Source organism: Dama dama, chromosome 15 (genome assembly GCF_033118175.1).
Source record: "Dama dama isolate Ldn47 chromosome 15, ASM3311817v1, whole genome shotgun sequence".
In the NCBI taxonomy this organism is placed as follows: domain Eukaryota; kingdom Metazoa; phylum Chordata; class Mammalia; order Artiodactyla; family Cervidae; genus Dama; species Dama dama.
In genome coordinates, this window is record NC_083695.1 from 9,442,152 (window position 1) to 9,448,705 (window position 6,554).

General features: G+C 41.6%; 1 non-coding gene across 1 annotated transcript; it reads right to left on the reverse strand.

Annotated features, from left to right (window-relative positions):
- Window positions 1–1,888: 1,888 nt before the first annotated feature.
- LOC133070869 (U6 spliceosomal RNA) lies at window positions 1,889–1,990 on the reverse strand. Its single transcript, XR_009696270.1, has one exon. It is a non-coding gene; the product is annotated as a U6 spliceosomal RNA (small nuclear RNA).
- Window positions 1,991–6,554: the final 4,564 nt, after the last annotated feature.

The following is a 6,554-nucleotide window of genomic DNA, read 5'->3' on the forward strand; positions in this document are numbered from 1 at the left end:
TGCCAGGTCATGCCTCCAGGGCTGGAGCTTAGGGCCACCCCATCACATGGTGTGGCAACTCATGCTTCTTAATCAGAGCATCAGATGACTTACTGCAGTCGAGCTCTCGTTTTCACAAAGCTTCTCTGCAGCCAGGCCTGCTCTCAGATCGCGGACCTTTCCTTGGCACCACTTCAACAACTCAACTCACTTCCTGTGCCAAGGGCCCTTTCTCCAAGATTTCTTCTCACATGAGCCACCCCATTAGAGCCCAGATTGACTTCAGGGCATTCACTGGAGGGGAGGGGCCATTCCACTGGTTTGGCTGCTGCGAAAAAAGAGCTGTGGAATTGGAGACAGAGTGAAGGCAGGGTTTGACTTCTGCTTTTGCCCCTTGGCAGCTGTGTGACTTTGAAAAAGTCACTTGACTTCTCTGGGCCTCCCATTTCTACGTTTGTGAAATAGGACTTACAAACAGGAGGCAAAGAGAGAAAAGAGCTCAGTCCCCAGAAGGGGACAGAGATGCATTTAAACCCTTCCTCTAGAGCTTGCCCAGATTGTGACCCTGGCAATCTCCTGACCTACCAAAGCCCCAGATGGCAGGTGTTGTGAATGGGAGAGACCCCACCTCCTCTGGGAGTCCTTTGAAAAATTAAAAGAGAAAATGTATGTGTCATGCCTGGCATGTGTTTAGGCACCAAAGAAATGTTTTTGTTTTTGTTTTTTTATTATAAAACAAAGGTCAAACATGCCAAATATCTACCTTCATAGACTTTGAAAGGATTAAATTCACAATATATATGAAAATATGCTGTAAACTGTAAAGAATCTAAAATGTCATTATCATTATTATAATCTATTTTTTCTCTCAGGCCTATCAAACTGTAAAAAAAGTTTGGAAAAAACAGTACAATAAATATCTGAATATTCTTTCCCTAGATTCACCAGTTGTTAGTATTTGCGCCCTTCCTCTATATATCTGTATCGATTTCAATCTCTATTTATCAACTTAGCACCACTGTCCAACCATTTAAAAGTAAGTTGCAAGCATTATACTTGACACTCAATTACTTTAGCATGTATCTCCTAAGGGTAGCATCATTCTTTCAGCGGTAAAGAATCCACCTGCAATGCCGCAGACACAGGAGACGCAAGTTGGATCCTTGAATTGGGAAGATCCCCTGGAGGAGGGCATGGCAATACACTCTAGTATTCTTGCTTGAGAGATCCCATGGACAGAGAAGCCTGGTGGGCTACAATCCAGAGGGTCACACAAAGCCAGACACAACTGAGCAACTGAACACACACATACACTTTATATAACTAACTACTATTATTACCAAGAACTTTCCCATACATATAATAATAGTATCTCATATACAGCCTACACTTTCTCCAATTAGACATGTGGTTCCAATACAGGATCCCACATTTCATTTGGTGACTGTCTCTTTAGTCATCTTTCTTTTATTTTATTTTGATGTGGATCATTTTTAAAGCCTTTATTGAGTTTGTTACAATATTGCTTCTGTTTTATGTTTCGTTTTTTTGACCACGAGGCATGTGGTATGTGGGATCTTAGTTCCCTGATCAGAGATCAAACCCGCACTGGAAGGTGAAGTCTTAACCACTGAACCCCCAGCCTTCTTTACTCTAGAGCTGTGCCATTCGAATCAGAAGTCCCCAGTTGCATGTGACTCTTTTTTGGAGTATAGTTGATTTATAATGTTGTGTTAGCTTCAGGTGTATAGCACAGTGATTCAGTTACACATATACAACATCCACTCTATATTTTTGTTGGATTCTTTTCCTAAATAAGCTGTTACAAAGTACTGAGTGGAGTTCCCTGTGCTATACAGCAGGTTCTTATTAGTTACCTGTTTTATATACAGTGGTGTATATATGTCAGACAAATGTGGAATACTTCACAAATTTGCATGTCATCCTTCCACAGGAGCCATGCTAATCTCTGTATCATTCCAGTTTTAGCCTATGCACTGCCAAAGCAAGCACTGTATATGGCTCTTGAGCCCTTGAAATATGGCTGGCCCAAATTGAGTGTACTCAAGACTTAGTGCACACAAAAAAGGTACATTATTTTATCAGTAACTCTGTATATTGATTGCATATCGAAATAATAATACATTGAATGTATTGGGCTAAAAATACATTATTAAAATTAGTTTTACCTGTAGCTATTTAACAATTTTAAATTGCATATGTAGCTCACATTACATTTCTGTTGGATAGCACAGTTCTAGACTATTTCTCTCTCGTCTTTTCTTTTTTTTCCCTTGTGACATTGACATTTTTGTTGTTTTTGTTGGCACACTGTGGGGCTTGCAGGATCTTATTTTCCCAACCAGGGATCAAACCTAGGCCCCAGCAGTGGAAACTTGGAGTCCGGACCACTGGGCCATCAGGGAATTCCCAGACATAAACATTTTTGAAGAGTCCAAGCCAATTGTCTTGTTGAAGGCACTACAGTCTGAATTTGTTTCCTTTTGAGTGAAATGAAATGAACTGAGGTCACTCAGTCAAGTCTGACTCTTTGCGACCTCGTGGACTATAGCCTACTGGGCTCCTCCGCCCATGGGATTTTCCAGGCAAGAGTATTGGAGTGGGTCACCATTTCATTCTCCAGGGATCTTCCTGACCCAGGGATCAAACCTGGGTCTCCCGCATTGTAGGCAGACGCTTTACCAATCTTTCTGACAAGGATATGACCTGGGTGGTATTGGTAGTTTACAAGGCATCATGTCAGGAGGCTCATAGTGTCTCGTTGGGATTGTAAAGTCTGATCACTTGGTTACAGTGGCATGTGCAGATCTCTCTAATATAAAGTCCCGCCATTCTTGTAATCAATAAATAGCCTTAGGGGTGATCCTTTGAGAACATGTGCACATCCTTCTCCACCATCTTTTATCCAATGGTGTCAGCATCTAGTGATGATATTTGTCTCTATCAAAAATTACACCAAACAAGCTGTCTTAACTTTTTAACTCAGTGCTCAAATAATTTCCTGTTTGTATCATTTACCCTAAGACAGTGTGGACAACTCACTGACTCACAGTTCCCATCCATTGATGGCTGCATAGCTTTCCCTTGCATAGGATCCAGCTTGTGTTTGTGCTCGTGTCCAGTCGCTCAGCCGGGTCGGACTCTTGCGACCCCGTGGACTGTATCCCGCCAGGCCCCTCTGTCCTTGGGATTCTCCAGGCAAGAATACCAGAGTGGGTGGTCATTTCCTCCTCCAGGGGGTCTTCCTGACCCAGGGATTGAATCTGAGTCTCCTGTGTCTCCCACATTGGCAGGTGGATTCTTTACCACTGAACCACCTGGGAAGCCCTAGAATTGGGAATACAACATATTTTGTTTCATCTTTATTGACAGTTAATTATTGACAGTTATTTAGTCCTGTTTCTTTCAATTAAAAATATTGATTCCATGAACATCCTTTTAAATGGCACATACAAACATTTCCTTCTTTGAGACATATTCCTGGAAGTGGTATTGCCGAGTATGTTTACTGAAATTTTTGACACATATAGTCAGAGGGCCCTCCAGAAATACTGCACAGTTCACACCTTCAGTGAATCATCCAGGATGATTTCAGCTGCAAAGGAACCACAATCCCAACACAAAATGGCTTTAAGAATAAAGACATTTATCTTCTCACACAAACCAGAACTCCAGTTGAAAGGTACAATATACACTGTTTTTACTCAAGTTCATGTTTTTGAAAGACACTGGTTGGGAATCAGCAAACAAATTGCATGTTGACAGTTTGGAAAATAATGGCTTGAAATACTTGGATTCCATTCTGGAGCTGGAGACAGGAGGCTACCTGAGCAAATTCTGACTTAGGAACAGGGGAGTAGAGATCCATCATCTCATCTACAAGGGCTGGCAAAGCACACTGTTCTCAGGCCCTCCCCTCCCTGGACATCACTCAGCTTCCTAGTCCTTGCCAATCTAACAAGCGAATAATCTCTTTTAAAATTTAATCTGTGAAACAGATGTCATGAGCAAGCGGTACTGGGTAGTATAGTATTATGAGAGACCCACCTGGATTCACAGTCTGAAAGCACCACTTATCAGCTGTGTGAGCTGGGGCAAGTTATTTAAACTCTTTGTGCCTCTGGCTCCTCATCTCTAAAATAAAAATGATTATATCTACCTTATAGTCTTGCTATGGGAATGAAAAGATATAATTAGTGTAAAATGCTTAGCACAATAGGTGCATTTCAAAAAGCAACTGCTTTATCACGTGCAGATTTCTGTTGCTCTGTATGTGTGTGCTAAGTCACTTCAGTCATGTATGACTTCTTGTGACCCTATGGGCCATAGCCTGCCAGGCTCTTCTGTCCATGAGATTCTCCAGCAAGAATACTGGAGTGGGCTGCCATTGTCTTTTCTGGGGTATCTTCCTGACCCAGGGATCAAACCTGTGTCTCTTATGTCTCCTGCATTGGCAGGTGGGTTCTTTTACCGTTAGTGCCACCTGGGAAGCCCCTTCTGTTGCTCCATCAGGTTGCAATAGAATCAGGACTTGAACCTACCACACAAGGGAGAAGTCAGCTGGGACTTAACCTGTGCTGGCCTGACTGCATCCTGGTTTTCTGACCCCACAGCTCATGATGCAGATGGAAGGGATGGATTGCTTGCGGGGCACTATGGACAAAGCCCTGGAGTCTCTGAGAAAAAAATATGATGATGACTGTGTCTTCTAGGACTTCACTAAGGAAAAGACGGCAGACAAACATTAAAATACAAATGCCTTCAGCACAGACATATTTTACATGCAGTACCCCCCTCTCCCTTGCCCTCAATTTTGCCCCCCTTCATAGGTTCACAGCCACCTCTACACCAAGTCTGGTATCTCCCTTCAGGGTCTTTTTTTTAATTGAAGTACAGTTGATTTATAATGTATTAATTTCTGCTATACAGCACAGTGACTCAGTTATACACATGTATTCTTTTTCATATTCTTTTCCATTGTGGTTTATGACACGATATTAATAGTTCCCTGTGCTATGCAGCAGGACCTTGTTGTTTGTCCATCCTATATATAAAAAAGCTTACATCTGCTAGCTCCAGCCTCCCAATCCATCCCTCATACCCCTCCCTTGGCCACCACCAGTCTGTTCTCTGTGTCTGCGATTCTGTATATAGCTTCATTTGTGTTACATTTTAGATTCCACATATGCGTGATATCATATAGTGTTTGTCTTTGTCCTTCTGACTTCACTTTAGTATGCTAATCTCTAGTTGCATCCATACTGCTGCAAGTGACATTATTTCATTCTTTTTTATGGCTGAGCAGTATATATGTACCACATTGTATGTATGTACCACCCCTTCTTTATCCATTCATTTCTCAATGGACATTTAGGTTGATTCCATGTCTTGGCTTTGTGAATAGGGCTGCTATGAACATAGAGATGCATGTATCTTTTTTTTTTTTCCATGTATCTTTTTGAATTACAATTTTGTCTGGATATATGCCCAGGAATGAGATTGTTGGATCATATGTTCTCTCTGTTTTTAGTTTTTTGAGGAGCCTCCACACAGTTTTCCATAGTGTCTGCACCAACTTAAATTCCCACCAAGTGTGAGAAGTTTCCCTTTTCCCCGTATACCCTCCAGCATTTGTTATTTGTAGACTTTTTAATAGTGGCCATTCTGACCGGTAAGAGGTGGTACTTCATTATAGATTTGATTTGCATTTCTCTAATAATTAGTAATGGATAGGGAAGCCTGGTGTGCTGCAGTCCATGGAGTCACAAAGAGGCAGACATGACTGAGCGACTGAATTGAACTGAATAATTAGCGATGTTGAGCATCTTTTCATATGCCTACTGGTCATCTGTATTTCTTCTTTGGAGAAATGTCTACTTAGGCCTTCTGCCCATTTTTCAATTGGATTTTTTTTTTGTCAGTAACTTATATGAGCTCTTCTATATTTTGGAAAGTAAGCCCTTGTTGGTCACATAATTTGCGAATATTTTCTCCCATTCTGTAGGTTGTCTTTTCATTTTTTGATGGTCTCCTTAAAAGGGCAAAAGCTTATAAGATTGATTAGGTCCCATTTGTTTATTTTTGTTTTTATTTCTATTACCTTGGAAGATCCTTCATGGTCTTGTATTTGGCCTGAGATCCTTGAGCCTTGGTCCACAGCCTTCCATCTTGGACAGGTGCCCGCCCCTTGCCTGACACATGTGAGCCCCATAGATGGTAAATGATTGGCTAAGTACTTACAATTTGCAACCATGTTGCAGAAGACAGCAGAGTAACTAGAGTGCAGTTTTTCCTTTGATTTCAGTTTTCCCTCTGGGATCCATAGTGGTTTATGTACAAAATCTCATGGTCGGTGTCTTTAGTAGGGGAGGGGAGACTAAGTATTCAGGGAAAACAGGAAGTGGCAAAAGGACTAAGAGAAAGGGAAAAAAGTGTTAAGTGTCCTTGTGGAAGAACTGATGCAATAGAAGGAAAGTCTGTGAGAGGATGATGAGCAAACTGTAAAGGGGCTTGTGAAACCTTCCAGGTCTCAGCGCAGATCTAAGTCAGGGCTG